Source organism: Ictidomys tridecemlineatus, chromosome 1 (assembly GCF_052094955.1).
Source record: "Ictidomys tridecemlineatus isolate mIctTri1 chromosome 1, mIctTri1.hap1, whole genome shotgun sequence".
Taxonomy (NCBI): Eukaryota; Metazoa; Chordata; class Mammalia; order Rodentia; family Sciuridae; genus Ictidomys; species Ictidomys tridecemlineatus.
The window spans coordinates 99,402,888-99,424,422 of record NC_135477.1 but is presented as its reverse complement, the minus strand read 5'-3'; the positions used below and the strand labels follow the sequence as shown (position 1 = coordinate 99,424,422).

General features: G+C 35.4%; 1 protein-coding gene across 8 annotated transcripts in view; it reads right to left on the bottom strand.

Moving 5' to 3' along the window:
• Adgrv1 (adhesion G protein-coupled receptor V1) overlaps nt 1-21,535 on the bottom strand; it is a 545,344-nt gene that overhangs the window by 231,365 nt on the left and 292,444 nt on the right. The gene's annotated exons all lie outside the window — the stretch shown is intronic.

Genomic DNA, 21,535 nt, shown 5'->3' with positions numbered 1-21,535 from the left:
GAGCTATCGTTTGATATGAGACACTTACCTCAGACTCTTACAGAGGAAAAAAAAAAACCAAAGTGAGCCAAACCAAAACAAGACAAAACTTCAGGGGTTTGTCTGACTTATCAGTTATAGGTATTATTTCTTATTCCAGAAGCTTAGTTTTTTACTTTTAGCCTCTGGAGGATTCAATGGTTTAAAGTAGTTGTGAAGGATAAAGATCACAGGGGATTTCTGAATGACTAAATATAATAGCACTGACCACAGGGTTATAGTGAGCTATTATTTGACTTAAAAGCAAAAGAAATTGCAGGTCTGGGGAGATGATAATAAACTCCTATTTTGAAGGGTGAAGTTTGTGGTACTTGAGGATATCCTGCTGGAGATACTCAGCAGGTTTTAGACAAACAGTCCCAGAGCTCAGGAGAGCAGGAAAACTGCCAAGCCGTGGGAGGTAGGGCATACACAGGGAATGCACAGGGAAGGGTTGTGCCGTTATCAGAGGAGGCTGTCAACTGCAGAACCTCAGGAAACAAAAAATGAGGGAAGAATCTCATAAAACCACATCAAATGAAAAACCAAAAATATGTGCTAACAAACACATATGCATTGGTAGATGAATACGGAAAACATACAAAAAATATGGCAATTGACAAATTACCAAGGGAATACACATATATACTAAAAGTGCAGTAAGAACACATGGGAGGGTTGGGGATGCAACTCAGTGGTGAAGAACGTGCTTAGATGTGTATAACCCTGGGTTCAATCCTCAGTATCACAAACAACAACAATAAAACAGAACAAAACAAAAAAAAATGCATGGGAATTGTAAATGTCAAAGTTTGGACTATGGTAACATCTATTTGGGTAGGAAGGAGCATACACTCAGGGAGTGACACACAGGGAACGTGAACTCTGTTGATAGAGTTTTATTTAACCAAGTAGGAGGGAACATTGGAGGGTTTACTTTTTGAAGGGTTTACATGGCTTTATAGTAAAAATTTGAAAACTAAAATGCTAAAAAGAGAGTTCCACAAAGTAGGATGTGGCAAACAATATCAAAGGATGATAAGAAATAACAAGTGACAATTGGATTTGGTGGGCAATAGCTTATTGATGACATTTATAAGGAATTTCTAAAAGTAGAGAATTTGGGTTCGATTTTCTTACAAAATGGCAAGTGTAAAATTCTACATTTACATGCTAAACGTTATTGTCATTGAGCTATTCACTTTCTAGTAAATTGTGTAATTGTTTTATAATGAGCAAATAAATAAATTCTGTAATCTCTAGCAATTAGAGGAAAGGGTACTAGAGATATTGTGACTGCTGTAATTCACCTAAAAAACATATATTCCTTGATTGGCTCAGTTTATTATAGAAATAACTATAAAATGTTAATCCCTTCCCACTGGCATATTAAAAATAACGATTAAATTCGATAGACATATAAATTTGAATAGGCACCTGAATTTAAAATGATGAAAAGTAAAATCTGACTCTAAAGAGAAAAAAGATATTTTTTATTCAGGAAACCAAAACAATTTTCAAAAGAGTATTTGCTATGGTCTGAATGTTTGTGCCCCCACCATTCAAGTTCATATGCTAAAAACCCAACTCCAAGGTGAAGGTATTAAGAAGTGGTACCTTATGAAATGATTAGGTCAAGAGGCCTCTTCACCCATGAGTGGGATTAGTGCCCTTGCAAAAGAGGCCACAGAGCTCACGTGCCCTTCAGTCATGTGAAAAGCCATTTGCAAACCAGGAAGGAAAGCCCTCACTTGACTCTTAATCTGCTGCTGCTTTGATCAGTTTCCAGAATTGTTGTTTAAAAGCCACACAATCTATGGTACTTTATCATAGTAGCCTGAACAGACTAAGACAGTATTGCAAAATGTTCCTTTTAGAAAATATTTTTCCTATTTATTCTAGCAGTGAAAACATTCAGTGAGACCCAATCTATTATATGTATTTCAACTAATGAAAACTAATGTTTCACCTACTATTTGGGAATATAGTGACCCCTCTGAGAAGTGTGTGTGTGTGTGTGAAGAGGTGGGCATAAAGTGCCCTTGGGCAAAAAGAATAGATTCTATGTAAAATCTATGGTCCTTTTTGAGTCTCTAATTCTCAATGTTGGTTATGGGAAGGACGCTATTAGCAGCTGAAAACTAGAAAAGAAGTTTGAAGTTGATAGTCTGAGGAAAGAGGCTGACCCATGTCTAAGGGAGCAGATTGTTTGCAATGCTTTATGTGCAGTCAGAAACCAAGGGGTGATCTTCAGTAGGCAAATAAAAACCACAACAACAACAAAAAATAAGCTTTTAGATAAATATAATTCAAATTTTACATATGAAACAATTTTTGACCTTCAGTGAGTTTTGAAAGGTAAATATGGATTCTAGTGGCCCTCGTAGGCTATTCCTCAAAGCCCTACGTGGCTACAGCCAAAAAGCCTAAGCAAAGCCCATGCCTTGGAACCATCCAAGAAGAAAGTATGCCTAGAAACAACCAAAATGACCAGGGGATATAAGGTGTTACAGTTGCTGCCTGACAGGCTTTAACCATGGAGGGGAAAGACTAAGTAGTCTCCAGAAGCACCAAGTGTGCACAGGATAAACACAGACACCAAGGTGTGGAGGGCATCTGCAAGGTCTTAAGGGTCTGCTTCAAAGTAATTTAAAAAAATGACAAACATTTGGAGAAGCTTATATAATGACACAGAAAAGTGACTATAGGGGGAACACTGGTCTGTAGAAGTTAATGTAATGCAACAATCAGAAGCAGTGACTCTGAAGTGTGGTTTCCTAAGAATAACAGCTTAGCTTGGGATTAGGAGGTTTAGACAGTATCAATATCTGAAAAAGATGGAGAAGGCATGACCCAGATCCACCACGATTAGGTCCCTGGATTATGAACACTATGAATTCCTAATATATATATAGTTATATAGCATATAATAATATATAATGAATATGTATATATTAATTCCACTATATATTCCACTGATTGAGAAATAAAGATGGAGAGGCCTTAATTGCAGTATTCAAAGAAAAAATACAAAAGAATGGTTTAAGTAATCATTATGAAGTGAAAAATACCAGGGATGCAAGGTTACCATATCAGACAATGTGTACAATATTTTTATGCTGATATCTCATTTAATCCATAAAAACTTGTCATTATTATATTCATTCTAAAGATAAGAAACCAAGACACAGAGATATTATGTACTTTAATGTCCAAATTTACTAAAACAGTAACCAGTGGGGTATTTCAAACTCTTACATGTATACATTCAGAATTGATAATCTTTCCATAAACTTTTGCTACCTACCTCTCATACTGGATTTGGGGACTTGTGCATACAGAAGATGCAAGAAAGAAAAGCCTTGAAAATGGCAGGAAGATTAAAACCTGGTGATGTGATTGTTAATAAAACAGAACTAGCCTCTGGGAAATAGATGTTTACACCATTTCTCTCTGGATCTGGGCTTCCGTTTAGTCTGATCAATGTGGCCTGTCATAAAACCAATGCAGGTTTCCTGAAAGTCAAGGAAGGCTTTTTTTGGGATCAGAAGAAGCCTAGCAGTCCACACTCTGGGACTGCTTCCTGCAAGAGTTAGCACCTCCCACCACATTAGACTGATCTAGACTGATTTATCAGAACTATAGGAGCCAAACCACCTCAGCATCTACTCAGATGATTGATTGCAGAGGTTGAGAGGACAGACCCTGGGATCTGGGATATCTCAATCCAGTCCCAGCTTCTGTTCCTGATTGGGTGACCTGAATGATTTATCTCCTCCAAGCTCAGTTTCCATATCTGAAAAATGGAATAGTGAAATATATCTCCCTAAGGGCTCTGATAAATATTTAAGTAAAATAAGGCAGATAAAGTGCTCAGCTTAATAAACACTCTACAAGTGCTCTTTTTATAAAGATGATGGTGATAGAAGAGCAGAAAGAGAAGACAAGTGCAATTTCAAAATTAAGACAGTGCCTCTGAGCATCTGGGATTTGAGGTGTTTGTTAGCCACAGTTTGCTTTCTGATTGATAGCATGCTGTCCACAGTGAAGGGTTAATAACACAAGGTGAAATTCTCCTGCACATTTCTTCTTTGAAGGAAGAAAGCTGATTCTCTTAATTATAGAGGAAACATAATTTCCTCAGCAGTTTGTTAAATTCAGAATTTGATGGAAACTTTGAGAATGTGAAGCAGGTTAAAATTGTTGATTTTGTTTTGATCCACTAAAGTTCTGCTTGCTTATTTTGAGTACTACAGCTATTAGCACAAGGTTGGCACAAGCCGTGGTAGTTAATTTTTATCCACTCTTGGTGGCTAAAGTTAATTTACATTAAAAAATTTTGGTTGGCCATAATTTAAAGTCACCTTCAAATTAGACCAACCCACTTGTATCTAATTATAGACGCAGTGCTATAAACATTCCTCTACTTCCAAGGAATTACCCATGGCTCCATTTATAAATGTAGTTTTGTGCACCATTTTTTCTCTCTCCTCATTTTTTAGAGTCCTTAAAATAATGAACATTTAAAATACGTTTAGCAAATAAAAATTTCCAATTCCAGGAAAGTGATGAAACAAAAACTGACTGCTGATAGTGTTGCAATTGCTATGAGAGCCACGTGGCAGCTAGGGACAGAAGCTTTGCTCATTCTCTCTGATTTGATTTGGAAATGATTCAACAAAAAATTCAGTGATATAGCACCAATGTTTTTTACTGACTTACAAATGAAATATTCAACATCATATGAAAGTTTTAATGAATTATGATATGCAAATAGCCATTCTTAAAAAAATTGTAGACTGTGAAGAAGCATGAAAAATACTTGCTCCAAAATTAAATTGGAATATATAATTGAATACAAAATAATATGTACATTATAGTTAAAACTATAAAACGCTGGTTTTGCACTTCAGTGTATAAATCATCACCAACAGACTCCTCAAAGATCAAACTAGGCCTTACCACAAAAGGGTCCTTATCAACTGATCTAAAATTATCTTCTAATACTGGTGGTGAGGTTGAAGACAGTTTAGATTTACTTTAGTATAATATTGTTACCAATTTTAAAAGTATCTTCATATATTTAAATGCTATTAAATCACAAAACTATTAAAGTGCAATTTCTTTTTTTCCTTTTTTTTTTTTAAAGAGTGAGAGAGGAGAGAGAGAGAGAGAATTTTTTAATGTTTTATTGTTTAGTTCTCGGTGGACACAACATCTTTGTTGGTATGTGGTGCTGAGGATCGAACCCGGGCCGCACGCATGTCAGGCGAGCGCGCTACCGCTTGAGCCACATCCCCAGCCCATGCAATTTCAAATGAAATGAAAAATTACTATATTAAATCCAAATTTTAAATATTGCCATTTACTTGTTAAATATAATGTTTACTTGCAATTTACTCACTGGAATGGGATTCTAGAAGGAATCCCATGAAAATACAATAGAGGATAGACTGCAGTTCTGCTGTATACTCACTGGGAGGCAAATGGCATCCTGTACCCAAATAGTGCTGCATATCTTGCCAGTTTCCCAAGCCTTGGTGTTAGACCACACCCAGGAAAACCTTTTGGAAATGCTATAAAAAGGCTGATTCTCTGACTATGCTCATCTCAACCAAACCCTGTCATCCCAAATGTTAAGAGGATCAAAAACTTTCAATGACTTGAACATATGAAGAAATAACGCAAGTGTGACTGGAAGTCTCATTATTAGATTCTAAATGTTTACACATGCAAATTATGAAATCCTGCACTAAAATCAACCAATCTACTCTTTTACAGTAATTAATCTTGGAACTTTGCCTAAGGATGAAGTGTGCCCATGCAGAGTACTACATGAGGGCAGAGTTTATGATCTGGAGGCTGGATGACTCCTCCCCAGAGTGTCCCTGTAGTGGTGGGGGGGCCTCCCAACACCATCCAGTTCCCACAGCTCTCATTTGGCAGCACATTCATGAGTGGTTCATTTAAAAATTCACTGTGCATTTTGCACTTTGTTCTCATTTCCTTTTCTACCAATCTCACAATCAATGTTAATTTTTGTAGAACTTTTGAGTTTCTAGAAGAGTTTATCCTCAGACACAATGGAAAAACAAACAAGGTCATGGACCTTGTCATGCTCAGTTCATGTGGCACTTTCTCAGATTTCTGACCAAACAACACAGAGATTAATAAGTAATACTAAAATCAGGGAGATCAAATAGCTACTGAATTCTAAAGTCCAAATCCACCATTATTCCACATGACAAATCTTAAAAAGTTACTGTCAGCAATCAAGGTCCTTTAAAGAGATTATTTATCATTTTTATTTCTTTGCATGTCATTTAAAATGATAATTAACATCTTATATAGTGATCAAGTGTATGTTACCTTAATTACATTTGTTTATACTACCTTTTCTAAGATTACTTTAAGAATTCTGTCTTGGTAAGTTACTATTCTCTAAGATAATCATGTCACAAATTAAGAATAATGAATATTAATATTAAAAAGTAGTGTATGTTTGCAATGTTTTCTTAGCAAAAAATTAGAAGAAAATATAACAGTAGGAATAATAATTTACTCTGGAGATATTTGTTATAGTCTTTGTACTTTTTTGTAACTGGTAAATCTCTCAGTTAACATAAGAAAGAGAAAGGAAAAGAACAAATTATAAACATCACAACTCATCTAGTTTTGAGAGGAACACATGAGCAGAGGCTAAAATCTCTTTGTTCATAAGTGTTCCAAATTACTTAGAGAATTAGTCTCTTACGAGATCTTGAAGGTAATTAAAATATATTCCACTGTGATCATATGACAACTGTTAATTAGAAAAGGATTCTTGAAAAACAGGTTGTTTTTGTTTTTTGTTGCTGTTAATAAATAAACTTGTCTGGTAGATTTAACGATCTGTTTAAAGATTATTAACCACTTGACCTATAAAGTAATGAAAAGAATCTAGCAGCTTCTAGTGGAGTGAAAATCAATGAGAAATGGGGAAAACAACTCTTTTGTTAAAGGTTAATTATTAGATAAAATAATAATATGAACAAATTCTGACCTAGATAACTTTTAGTAATACATTTGTTATGTAGCTATGTTTTATTTAGCACAATATTCAAACGGTTTGGAGGTAAGGCCTACACAGTTTATCTCCACTTAAGAGTTGTGTGATCTTTGACAAGCTAAATAAATTGTTTTCTTTGAAGTTGGTTTTAAAATTTTTAAAATAGGAACAAAAGAAGTACCAAAAGATCCCTTGTGAGGTTTAGATGGTTTAGAACCCTTGTGAGTTTCCATGAAAGGTTTAGCACAGTGGTTGGCACAAAATACAGCTTCAGTTCAGGTTAGCTTTATTATTCAGCCAAACTTGGATCCATTAGGAGAGTCCCACCTACTAGCACACACCAATCCAAGGATTGGGTTTGCACTGTCAAAGTAGCCATGCTGAGAGTCTATTAAACCTTAATAATTCATGCCGTGGTGACAAATTACTATACCATGTTATTTATCTGCAAAGATTTATGATGCTGAGGTGGGAGAAAACCATAATGAGCTATAAGCAACTCATTGTAAGTATTTTCAAATATAATGAACACATGCACCTTGGAAGTGCCTTTTCATTGGCGTGGTTTTCCCTGTGAATATTCACATGGAACTCATTTCAGAATGAGGTTTTATAGAAAAGAAGCACATCCTTCATGGGATGTGTAATAGGAAGTGATGCATAAATTGTGATAAATAGGGCTCATAACTTTGAATTGAGGATACCTAGGTTTCCACATCAAATTTAAATTTCCTGCAACCAGCAAAAAAATTAAAGTTAAAGGCATTTCTTAAAATTTACTATTTAACTTAATCTTGTTATAATCATAACACAATTGCAAAAGGAGTTTTAAAATTCCACGTGTATGTCAATCATCAAATTAAAAATAAAATTTTATGCTACCACTGTTAGAAGTAAAACTTCTATTACACCCAATTGGTTAAGTAATTTCTACTAAATCCTAAGAATACTTATGACCAAGAAAATGGCATTAATATAACAAGAAAACAGCAGTAAAAAGTCTAGAAATTAAGGTTTACAATTTGGGCCAGGAGTAAAATTTACACAAAAGTTTTGATTTCCCTGGATGGATGGGGATGGGTGCAAGTGTTGCTTCCATCTGCCCTCAATAATAGCTGAGCACTGAGAAGGCATTCTCTTCATTTCTGTCGTCTAATACACACAGTGTGCCAGGAGCCTCAAAGTATTCATGGGAAAACACAAACTCTTGACTAAATGGGACACAGAATTTGAACATTGGTCCTTTTAATGATCAGAAATGCATGTGTATTTTGTTAATATAGAATGAGGTGAAGAGAGAAGGGACTATATACAGTGATTTGGGCTAAAGTTCTAGGGCAAAACTACCTGCTAAGTGGCTTACTAGATGCTTGGCTTCAGGGAAGTTAAACTCTTCATGCCCCAGTGTCTGCATGTAAGAAAAAATAATAATACCTACTTACTCACAGTGTAGCTGTGAGGATTACATAAGCTTAAAGCCTTAAAAAAGGCTTTGAACAGTGCCAGTGAATAAACCATCAATGTGAATTTCTAAGGATATACTGTGAATACTCCCAATTTCTTCGGTGAATGTAGGAATGATCGCCTTTCATTTTGGTTTGTTTCTAAATATTTTTAATCATTCAATTCAATCTAGAAAACATTTTTAAAGATCTGTAAAATTATCATTTTTCATATAGTATCTTCCTGGAGGATGAAAATATATTTCAATCCCAAATGGAAAATCTCAAATTTCTACTATAGAGAAATAAATGTGGGCAGTATAGGTTTGAGAAATGAGCTCCTTAAACCCCTGCTAAAAGGTTCTCTCTTTCACGTAACCATGAAGACAATAACCACAGCTTTTATTTTTATTTACCTTGTGTCAAGCACCTTGATAGGGAACTTATAATTTTTTCACAGTTTGTGCCATGGCAAGTAAATGAGATCGACTCATTGAGTCAGTTGCTCACATCATAAAGCTTAGAATTGGCAGAGCCAGGATTTGAACCCAGGATGCTGGCTCCACACTCAGGACTCTGATGTTATGTGGCAGCACAAGAGCAGACTCACAGCTGTTCCCGCATGTCCTACATATAATCTGCCATCAACCAGAGCTTTGGGAAGAAATTAGAGAACCCAGAGAGCTTCTGTTTTAATTAACTTCTGGGGAAAACAAGGGGAAAAGAGTCTATGACATTGTTTCTGATTCCAAGAGCACATAATCTTTTCGGGATGCAGGAAGATAGGCTAGCTGAAACTAAAATAAATACATAATAAAGGCAGGAAAATAAATTTTTTAAAAATCATATTAAAAGTTAAAAATTAAGTGAGAAGTTTCGAGATCAATTTTTGTATGACTCATTTTATGCAATAACAATGACCACAAGCAAAAATAACCTTTATGTTCTTTCCAGGTAAACCAGTCAAACAATTTTTTAATTTCCAGGGAAATATTAAGAGAACAAATCCAAATCACACCTTTTAATGAACTTTGGATAAACCAAAGTGAATGATCATGAATTAAGCATGTGAGGTCTGAATGAGACAGTCTGGATCCAGAGTCACACTGGTGCTTCCTAATGTTTACAGATTACAAAAGAGTTCAAAAGCTACATGCCCCGTTGTCTGTTTGGAAGGGTCACAGGGCTGTCAATACTTGAAAGAATGAATCTAAGATAAAAATAGTATCCTCATTCTGCTGTCAACCCCCTTTTCCTGATCAACATCACTTAAAAATAGAGCTATACTGATTATACACTGATTATTTTTTTGGCAGACCCATCCCACGTGTTTAAGATGTCACAGTTCTCTGTTAACACTCTGTTACTAGGTGTATTTGTAGAATGGACAGAAGACATATTGATTATAACTCTATTTTTCAATATAAATAATTTATGACCATTTTAGAGTAGGTCAATGTTATTTTCTCTTTTGAGTGGAAAAGTTCAAATATATAACCAAAATTATAATAGGAACGGATAGAAACACTGATGAAAGAACTTGCTATCAACTCTGTTGAAAAAGATTTTGTTACAAGTACTACATTATTAAGAATTAATATTTCTCAAAGTCCCTAGGAATATAAATTCTCATAAATGATTAGATTTTCAGTCAGTAGTCAGGTTTTTGCTATTAAAGATAAAAACAAAATCATTAATAGTGTGAAGAGTGTGTGTCCCCTTTTCCTCAATAACTCAAAATGTTATTGGCTCATATGAACTTACACTCAGTATATTCACAAAAGAATACATAATTTAAAAATAATATTTAATAATATTTTAAAATATTAATAATATTATTTAAAATAATACTACTTAAAATTTATTTTAAAATAATACATAATTTAAAACTGATTTCTTTACTTTAAAGAATTGGAGTGATAATTTCCAGTGAGAACCTAACCATTAAATAAACGTTAACATCTGGTCAACTTCTTCAGAATAAACTTTAAGAAATTCTAAATTCATTACTTGGATCGCATATTGAAACCACCTTCCACTGAGAGTATCTGTAATCTCTAAATATTTTCAACCAGATGACTACATAATAACCCTAATCACTAAGGACTTAAGGATCATGAGTACCAAATATGAATATTACTTATGTATAAAACAGAAACAATTTTTTTTCATATGAGCATATACATAACTAAACACCGCAAAAGTGGAAATTTTAAAGGTTGAATATAAAAATGAAATAAACACTGTGGAAATTTTAAAGGTTGAATATAAAAATGAAATAAACACTCTGTTTAAATGGTTGGCTAATTATGATAATTTCATATTGTGCTTATTATCTCAAAGTAGAAGGGTGAGGCTCTTTGTCAAAGACATTTATAAGCATCCATCTTTCTAACAGTTTTATTGGAAACTGCCCATTTTTATTGATGGAATATTTGTTGTCCTGATAAAAGCCTCAAATATGCTTAGGGTGAAAGAATAGTAAGGTCCCTACTCTCTACCTTTTCAGGTAGTGGAATTTATATCCATCCTTCCAGAAACTTGTTCCCAAACTTGATATGCAACCCTCTGGCACATAAGAGACTTAATATATAATTTAAATATCTACTTTTCACCTTATTTTCTATTTTAAATACATTCTTCATTTCTTTCATATTTTAAATAAGTATATTTATTTTTAAAAAGAAATTTAAGACAGAAATACATTGAGTCAGTCATTATAATAATTCCTTTCCACACCCCTATGGATCATCTTGCTTAATTTTGGGTGCAAAATACCCACTTTGGAGATAACTGGCCTAAGAAATAAAATATAAATTTCAAACTATATTGAAAAATCCATCCACAGATTTATCCCCCACCCCTGTTTTTGTATTTAAAAAAAAAATCCACTATTCCAACACATCATTTATACCAAGCAATCTAGTTGTTATGAGAGAACAAGAAGCTGGGCAGGAGATAGGGACTGTGATGTTCTCTGGTTAGATGCGCTGCTATGCAAAAGGTCAGCATCAGATAGAGAGTGTGCCAGCTGTACTAACAAGCCAAGCCTGAGTGAGGACAGCAAGTCAGCAACCACAGCCAGGCAGAAATCAGAATACTCAGGTCCCAGGAATTCAGAGACCAAAGGTAGAAGAAATCAAGCAGGCTGAGGAGAACTCCAAAGTCAAGGCAAGGCTTAGGATGGTCAAAAGGTCAAGGAGTCAGGAATCAGGAGATCCATTTAAGGAGCACAGGACTGGTAAAAAGACAAGGAAACAGATGTGAGGCCCAAGCAACAAAGAAACTTGACACTGCAGCAATTTTCTGTCATGGCCAGGAAGTTTCTTACATGTTTCCTACTGGATCTTTTCCCAGAATTTGGCTAGTGTGATTCTGCACAAAGCAGAGGGCAAACAGAAGAATTTGCAGAAGAAGAGGATTAGAAGGGGGACCAAGGAAATATTTCTTCTGCTCCCATTCCACTGAGAGAGCCTGCTGTCCTCATCCTTAAAACACCAGTCAAATCCTCCCTCCTCTCTTAGTCCTTCCTTAACCATCTCAAAATATCATTCTTTGAATTTCTATACAAGTTTTAATCTCCTGAGTTTTTTTTACCACAACTTTGTGCACCCTTATAAGTTTCCCTTGTTTTATGTGTCAATTTCACCAGAGATTTCTAGCTCGCAGAAAGCTGTGAATTCATTTCACACTTTTTTTTTGTTCTTTTTAGTTACACATAACAGTAGAGTATATTTTGGCATATTTATTCAAACATGGAGTACATCTTATTCTAATTAGGATCCCAGTTTTGTGGATATACACGATGATGAGATTGACTGTGGTTGTATTCATATATGTACACAGGAAAGGTATGTCAGATTCATTCCACTGTCTTTCAATAGAAGTTCAGTAGATTAGATAAAGGGAACGAAAGGAAGGAATGGGGAAAAGAAATAGGAAAGACATACTTTGATTTTTAGGAGTCAATGCTTAAATGTTTCTGAGGGTGCCTTGAGTATAATATTACTCTTTACCCAAATACACAGAATATTGTGCAAATAATATTTAGCATATAATTATATGAGATCAGATCATTTATATTAGATTATAAAATAAAATTGTTCCATTGAATTCAAAGTAAAAGTGAGACAAAAAAGAAAAAAAACAGCAAAAGATTCTGTTCCAAAATATAATAGATAGAGATTTCCTCACTTATGTGAGATATGAAAAGTTAGAATAGTAAATATTGGACATTAGTCATTAAATATCGGTTTACTCTATCCCCAGGTGGAATATCATAACATTCATTATTAACTTATGGGCAAATTCCATAAATACCTACGATATGCCTATCATCAAACACATAGAAGACACTGTGGTAGGTGAGAGATGAGAAAAGAGGGATACAGAGAGATAAATACAGCATCATCTCTCTTTTAGAAAATCTAAGAGCATATGAAATATTTCAGAGCTATCTAATCAAGACCAAAAAGGCTGTCCACCAATTTGAGGTTGGGCATTGTTTAAGACTGTTTTCTGTTGCTCTAACAAAATGCCTGTGGCTGGATAATCAAAAGAAAAGAGGTTTATTTAGATCGTGGAAGTCCAGTGAATGACATCAACATTTGTTTGGCTCTGGAGAGGGCCTGGTGAATGGCATCACCATGGTAACAGCATATATACAAGGGGTGAGTGGTGCATGTAGAAAAGGGATGAAGGGGAGGTGCCAGTTTCAGTTACAACAACCCATTCTCGTGGGAACTAATCCAGTCCCATATTACCTGACTCATCCTCACAAAACAGCATTCATTCATTCATAAAAGTGGAGCCCCATGACCTGATTACCTTCCACTAGATCTCATGCCTTATGGATCTCACTACCTCTGCACTGCCACACTGGAGACCAAGCTTCCAACACATGAACCTTCGGGAAACAAACCGTGTAAAACCACAGCAGGCATGAAGAAGAAATAGTTATTCTCTTTACAAGGTAAAGACAGGGCTGAAGTTAAAGACAGTTGCAGCTGGAAGCAGTATCCACGGGGTCAAAGATGAGAGACAAGTCAAGGTTAGGATAGGAAGCACCTAAAAGAAAAGGAGGGATGAAAGGTGTGTCTGAAATGTAGCTTCCACACCAAAGCAAGTTAGACTTTACTTGGAGGCACTGATGAGCCATGGCCAATTTTAAAGTAGCAAATTAGCAGGCTTTATTTGGGTTGCTGGACCACAAATGGCAATCACTAAGTAATTATTTAATTGTAGACTATTGCTAAGACAATATGTGATTATCAAAGTGATTCATAACATTAGGGCTTATTCTTTCATTTCCAAAGTTAGCTGTTTTGTAGTAAAAAAGTCATTGAATTTTCAGACTCTCTTTAAAAAGAACAACAAATACATATACAATTAGGCTGAAAAGAGAAATGTTGACAGTAGCACCATTTAATATATTAATGATGCACATAATGACTATTATGCTGATGACTTAACTTAATATACTCTTTCTTAGCCACATTTTATAGATATATCATAACTTTGAAAAAGTTAGTAATTATGTCCTAGAAGTACCATCTTCTGGGAATCATGGACCACAAACAGAAGTTACCTGCTATGAGGGGTATCAACAAATACCTGAGAATATAATTTACTTATATTGTTATTCGAGTTGTTCAATTTTCCGTGAATCACCAGTCTTTCAATTCTGCCCCCTCTTACATTAGAACAATAGAAAACCAAAAAAGGAAAGGAACCCAGTACTGTTTGCTTGTTGGTTTAAGGTACATTATAACTGCTTTATAAAGTATATCTGACAAACGACCCATAGTTCAATGTGTTCCAACCAAAATATCACTATTCCAAAAATAATAGCCAAAGTTACTCAAGTAAAAGAAAACATTTATGATTTAAACTTGTAGGGGGATAGAATAATTGTCCCATTTTAAAGAAATAAACATTGCTCAATATTAAAAAAAATAAACTGTGGTGTGTATAAAACAAACATAAGAGATTTATCTCCATCTGAAATCACACATGATATTATAATTTCGTGGAAATATTTTGAAGTAATGACTTCAAATGAATACAGGAAGAATGTTATTAAAAAGAACAAAGATTAGGAAATATACTGTAGTGCCTAATCCTGCAGTGGGGAAGGGAACAGTCTCTTATGATCTAATAGGATTTTTCCATTCTTAACTTGGTTAGTCTTAGACACAAAGCAAATAAATCATTCTTGGTTTCTAAAATTCCATGGTGATACTCAAAGGAAATTAATTCCCTTTGCTAAACATGGTTCATAAAAACATATTATTGAAGTCAACTCGGTGAGAATTCTAGATTTATTAATTCAAAAATGATGTCAATTTTTCTTCAAATAAAGGTTTTTCTATTCTTTCCCATACAGTTTCTAACACAGAAGTGACTTCCCAGTTTGAGGAAATTTATTTTGGTGGCAGAATGTACAGGTATGACATTTGTATAATAAAGAGCTTGGTAAACTTGGGGTGGTGAAGGGACCCTCCTTGAAACTAAACAGAGTACAGCCTCATGAAAACCCTGTGTCATTACTCCAAATATGAAAGGGAAAGAGCCTGATTACTGATGAAAATGTGATTAAAATCCTTATCAGATACAGTAACTACATTGGAACCAAAATTCCTGCATCATTTTGGTATTTATTAATTAAAGAAATTAAATAATTTAGAACCTAATCACACAAGTTCTTGCACAAGTAAGACAGCAACTATCCTCCAAGTGCTAAAAATCAAAGGCAGGCACTTGCATGGATGCACATATTGAAACACGAAATTAAGATTATTAAAGCAAAAACATGAATGAAAAATGTTGTTTTCTCCAACAAAACTGAAGTGCACTGTAGCAAGAAGCAACGTATGAAGCAGGGTTGAGTACAGAATGGCTATGGAAACCCTTCCTTCCAGCTAAATAAACTATGTGGAAATCATCTGGTCTTTGGTCAGCCACAGAGTTTGATGAAAGTACAAAGATTTCAAAATCTAGTGGAAAGTTCACAAAACAGGTATAATCTTGTGAGCTCCCAGAGGTAGGTGGTGACAGAAAAGAGAAGCATAGGAAGCAACTGAGTGATGAGGAATGGTTCAAAGTTGATTTCTTAAACTAGAAACAACTTATAAAATTGGTTATTGTGGGAAATGAATCAAAAGAGATGGAAGCAGGGATCTTCCTTGATTTCTTTCCCTCACATACAACATCCAATCCAGCAGCAGATGCTGCCAGCCTCACCTTCAAAATATAGTGCAAACCTGAAATGCTTTCTCCCACTACTAATTCCATTGTTCAAACAATCTCTGTCTTTCATGCGGACTGCTGTAAAGGCCTCTGAACTTTTTTCTCAGCTTTCACTGTTTACTATAGTCCTCCTTCTGTACAGCAGCCAAAATTTTATAGAGACTTATCTCCCTTAGAATAAAACAAACTATCATGAGCTAAACAGAGTACAGCCTCATGACCTTACATTATCAGACCTACTCCTCTTTCTTAACTCATCTCCTTCTATTCTCGGCCCAGCTTGCCCCAGTCTAGTTGTACCAGATTTCCTCCAAGTTCTCAAGCACAATCCCAATTAACTGCTATTTCATACAATACTAAAAGCAGGCCAATGATAGACACTGTTTAGACTCTGGTAGCTGGGGAAATTTGTAGTTCAATTAAATTATGAAAATTTATATTCGAGTGTAACAACAATAACAACAACAAAATCAGCATAATGCAGGCATGTGTGGATTCATCTTAAAGACAATAACAACATGTATCTGCTGCTGTGTGAACATGCAGAAACACAGAGGCAGCCTAGGGCTGCAACTGAGCACTTTTCATGGGAAGCATGAGATATATTTACCAACAATGCATGTGTGAAAGGAAAAATGGAAAAAAATGCTAGAAAAAGAGAAGCAGAGAAATATTTTTGCTATAGGGCCTAAACTGTGCCAAACATATCACAGATTTGTGCTAAGCAGAGGAGAAAGGGCTCAAATATGAATCCTGAGGTGTAGGCCACATGGATTCTAGCTCAGTAGGATCCCATCAGAGCAAATCAATTATACTCTTACCACCAGGTCCAGGGCTTGAAAGACAAAGATTCTAGGATGTTGGCACTCTTTTCCAACATACATATCACAGAATGTACTTTCAAAATAAAAAGGACCCATGATATGAGATTGTGTGGCTTCCAGAATGGGTTACAGAATTCTGTTCAATACATGATATTGCAAAAATAGTCAATATTTTTAATAAGAAACTGGCATCAATTAAACACTAATTATGTTCTAAAGTGTTGAGTTCATATTTTATCTCTTTGAAACAAACTGTGTGTGTATGTGTGTGTGTATGTGTATGTGTGTGTGCATATGTATGTGTGTGTCACAGCCATGCCTTAGATTAAGTTCTCCTTTGGGAGCAAGTAGAGGAGCCTAAATAGTAATTTAAGAAAATCATTTGCACATGAAACACCAGAGTATGATTTAGCTGCTAAAAAACACAGCAATTACAAACTGAGTTGATATTATGTAAGGATCCTGAGCAAAAGTCAGATGGATTCACATTCATTCCTAAGGGGAAGGCTTTTGGGACAAAGGTTAGGGACAAAGAGGAGGTTATGTGGGACTGGGGACATCATACTTCACAGGGGCAGCTGAATTTCACAACTTTGATTGTATTCACTTCTCACTGCTGTAAAGGCCTATGGGTTTTAAGTTGGCTTCAGACACCTCCCTCCCTTACCATGAAAAGTCAGGACTAAGGTGAATCTAACTGCCTTAAAACACTTCATATTTACTAACATTGAAATATTAAGTATGAAGGGCTCAGAGTTTGCCTTTTTCCTATTTAAATCACTATGAAATCAAGTGATAACCGTGATTTACACATGGACTGATCAAGAAGGAGAAGCCTGACTAGAAGTTGATTAGAGTCCCTAATTTGGATGTCTAAAGCCTCATTACAAAATGTCTAGAATTTACAAACCTCAGATTATTATATTTTTTGTTTAAAAAATGGTAGTATGACATCTAAGAGTGGGGAAGACTTAGAGGGAGAAATCAACCTCTGCCTAAAGAAACAAAATTCTAGACCTGGGGCTATAGCTCAGTGGTAGAGCGTTTGCCTCACACTTGGCACTGGGTTGGATCCTCAGCATCACATAAATAAACAAATAAGATATTACACAAAAAGAAATAAAATTCTATAGGATAAAAAAGTGTCAGTCATGGGAGTGGAAAATTATGTCAAAAATTTAACAATGGGGGCTGGGGTTGTGGCTCAGCAGTAGAGTGCTCATCTACCGTGTTCGAGGCCCTGGGTTTGATCCTCAGCACCACATTAAAATAAATAAATAAAAACAAAGGTATTGTGTCCAACTACACTAAAAAAATAAATATTTTTTTAAAAAATTAATAATGATTTATTCTAGGTTATATGACAGACTGTTATTTAACAATAATGATAACAATAATCTTTCTCTTCTTCTTTTCCTTTTCCTTCTCCTTCTCCTTTTTCATCGTGTTTTAACTTCTTTTAGGAACCAAAAAGCATTGCTGGGTAGAAATCTATGTCTTTACCTCTTTGGTTCCAACAATTCTTCTTTTAAGACAATAATCACAAACTTGAATGCCTATAAAGCCCAGCAAGTTAATGTGAGTGTGGAATTGTGTCAATCCAGTCAAGTGGCAGCCATTCTTTAGTGTAAGTACAGAGCAGCTGCAAAGAAATGCAAGTAACAATGAACTCCATGGTCATATATAATTATAATGCGTTGATAAAATGAAAAGGGAAAAAAATCATACGTGAAAAAAATGAAGGTAAGCAGTATTACACGTTTTAAAGTTTTTCTACACTGGAAATTTGGGAAATTTTAAAAAATTTTTCTAATATTTAAATCATGACAAATGATTTAAAAACAGACAAGCAGCCAGGCACAGTGGTATATGCCTATAATCCCAGCAGCTTGGGAGGCTGAGACAGGGGGATTGCAATTTCAAAGCAAGCCTTAGCAACTTAGCAGGCCCTAAACAACTTTTCTAGACCCTTTCTCAAAATAAAAAATAAACGACAGGCCTGTGGACCAGTGTGGAGCACAGACAGGCCCAGGACAGGCCCATTGACACCTACAGGGCACAAGCAGGCCTAAGACAGACCCACCAACTGGGTTGGTGGTGCTGCGTCTTTGAACACATTGCCCAATGCCACCTTCCGTTCTCCTCCACCACACACACACACACACACTCCATCACTGAAAGCAGCTGCCTCCATCTTGGGACACCTTGGTCACCATATTTAGATGGGGCAACTCCCAGTTTGGAACACTGGCTGGGCAGGCCCTGACAGTCCCCAAATACCCACTTTCCCTGGCAGCCACTAACCTGGCACAGTGACGGCCCAATACAAAATAGCTCTCCAAGACAGGTGTGCAGCCCACAAAGCACAACTCACAAGACCTCTGGAGAGAAAGGTCCCCAATTAGGAAGTAGAAAGAGAGAGGGTAAGTAAAATACAGTTTAGAGACTAAATTGGATACCAGGAACTATGACGTCTACAGGAGATATAAGGAAATAAGACCAGGTGCCCACATCACATGAGTGAGCTCCAAAGGAGATTCTTGGGATACAGTCATTTATCAGGGACCAGCTGGTGTCATACCCCACTTCCAAGTGCCTTGCACCCAAGATTAATCCTCCCATCCTGGTAACATTCACCATCCTGAGGATAGAAATACCAACAAATAACAGACAATCCCACCTGTTGGAGGAGAAGGGAAGCAGGAAAGATCTCCAACTAAAACAATCCTTGTTTCTTCCTTCAAGACTTTTTTTTTTCTTTTTTCTCTCTCTATTCTCCTGCCCTCACATTCCCAACATTTGTGAATCCAAATAATTTGCATGAATTAGGATACTGAGGACAGGGACGTCTGAATAGTATATTAAAGTTGTGTTGTATATTCTTTTATCTTCTATTTTTACATTTTTTATTTTTCTTAATATTTATGTGGGTTTTTTAAATATGCTCTATTGTCTTCCCACTTACTTGTCTCCCCAAAATCACTTACTCTCTCTTCTCCTACTACTAGTCATCATCTTTAGATTTGTCTTTCACACTTCCTAAGATTTAATAACTCTATATCTTCACCTCCTAACCCCTCAACATCTCACCTTATACTTTACCCCCTGTTCTTTGTCCACCAACAGAAACTGTAAACCCTTTTGCAAACCTACTATTTATAGTGTAGATATAATTGAACTCACCATTTCTGTATATATTATGACAAGACTGTAAACGCCTTAATAATCACTATTTGGTTTAAGCTTGTATATTGGTTATATTGGGATCTGTTAACATTGTTCTTCCCCTCAAAGGAAAGGTATTGGAACCTTGTTGGAGCACTATAAACCTAAAACATAAAAATAGCAGACATGGATCCACAGGGTTAGAAGAAAAGACACATGAACAACTTGAAAAAAAAAAACAAGGGAAAAAAGTGCCCCATACAAATCAAGATATTATATTACAAGAATCCATGGCTAGCACAACAGGAGAAATGACAGAGAAGGAGTTCAGGATGTACCTAATTAAAATGTTCTGTGAATTAAAGAGTGATATAAGAGAACAAATACAGGCAGCAAAATATTATTTCAATAAAGAGCTACATAAGCAAATACAGGAAACAAAAGATTACTTCAATAAGGAGATAAAGGTTCTGAAAAACAACTAAACAGAAATCCTTGAAATGAAAGAAACAATGAACCAAATTAAAAGCTCAATACAAAGCATCACCAACAGATTAGACCACTTGGAAGACAGGACCTCAGACAATAAAGACAAAATATATAATCTCTAAAATACTGTAGATCACACAGTGAAGATGGTAAGAAACCATGAGCAGAACATTGAAGAATTATGGGATAACATAAAATGACCAAGAGTTATTGGGACAGAGGAAGGCATTTCCTTTTCCAAACCAAATAAATGAACAGTCTATTCAATGAAATAATATCAGAAAAAATTCCAAACATGAAGAATGAATTGGAAAACCAAATACAAGAGGCTTATGGGATGCGAAATGTACAAAATCACAACAGATCTACACCAAGGTGAATTATAATGGAAATGCCTAGCATATAGAATAAGAAGAGAATCTTAAAAACCATGAGAGAAGGGAATGAGATTACATATAGAGGGAAATCAATTAGGTTATGTGCAGATTTTTCAACCCAGACCCTGAAAGCTAGAAGATCCTGGAACAACATATACTAAGCTCTGAAAGAAAATAGATGTCAACTAAGAATTTTATATCCAGCAAAATTAAGCTTTACATTTAATGATGAAATAAAAACCTTCCATTATAAACAAAAGTTAAAAGAATTTACAACTAGGGCTAGGGTTGTGGCTCAGTGGTAGCATGCTCACCTACCATGTGTGAGACACTGGGTTCGATCCTCAGCACCACATAAAAATAAAATAAAGATCTTGTGTCCACTTATAACCAAAAAATAAATATTTTTTAAAAAGAATTTACAACTAGAAAGCCTGCACTATAGAACATCCTGGGCAAAATATTCCATGAGGAGGAAATGAAAAACAACAATGAAAAACAGCAGAGAGAGGTATTACACTAAAGGAAAAACTCATCAAAGGAGAAACCAAGTCAAGTTAAATACCAAAAATAAAACAAGAATGTCTGGGAATACAAACATGTCTCAATAATAACCCTGAATGTTAATGGCCTAAACTCACCAATCAAAAGACAAAGACTGACAGATTTGATTTACCAAAAAAAAAAAAAAAAGACCCAACAATATGCTGCCTCTAAGAGACAAATCTCATAGGAAAAGACAGCCACACACTGAAGGTGAAAAGTTGGAAAAAAACATACCACTCACATGGACTGTGGAAGCAAGCAGGGTCTCCTATCCTCTTATCAAATAAAGTAGACTTCAAGTCAGAGTTAATCAAAAGGGAAAAAGAAGGACATTACATACTGCTCAAAGAAACCATACATCAACAGGACATAACAATT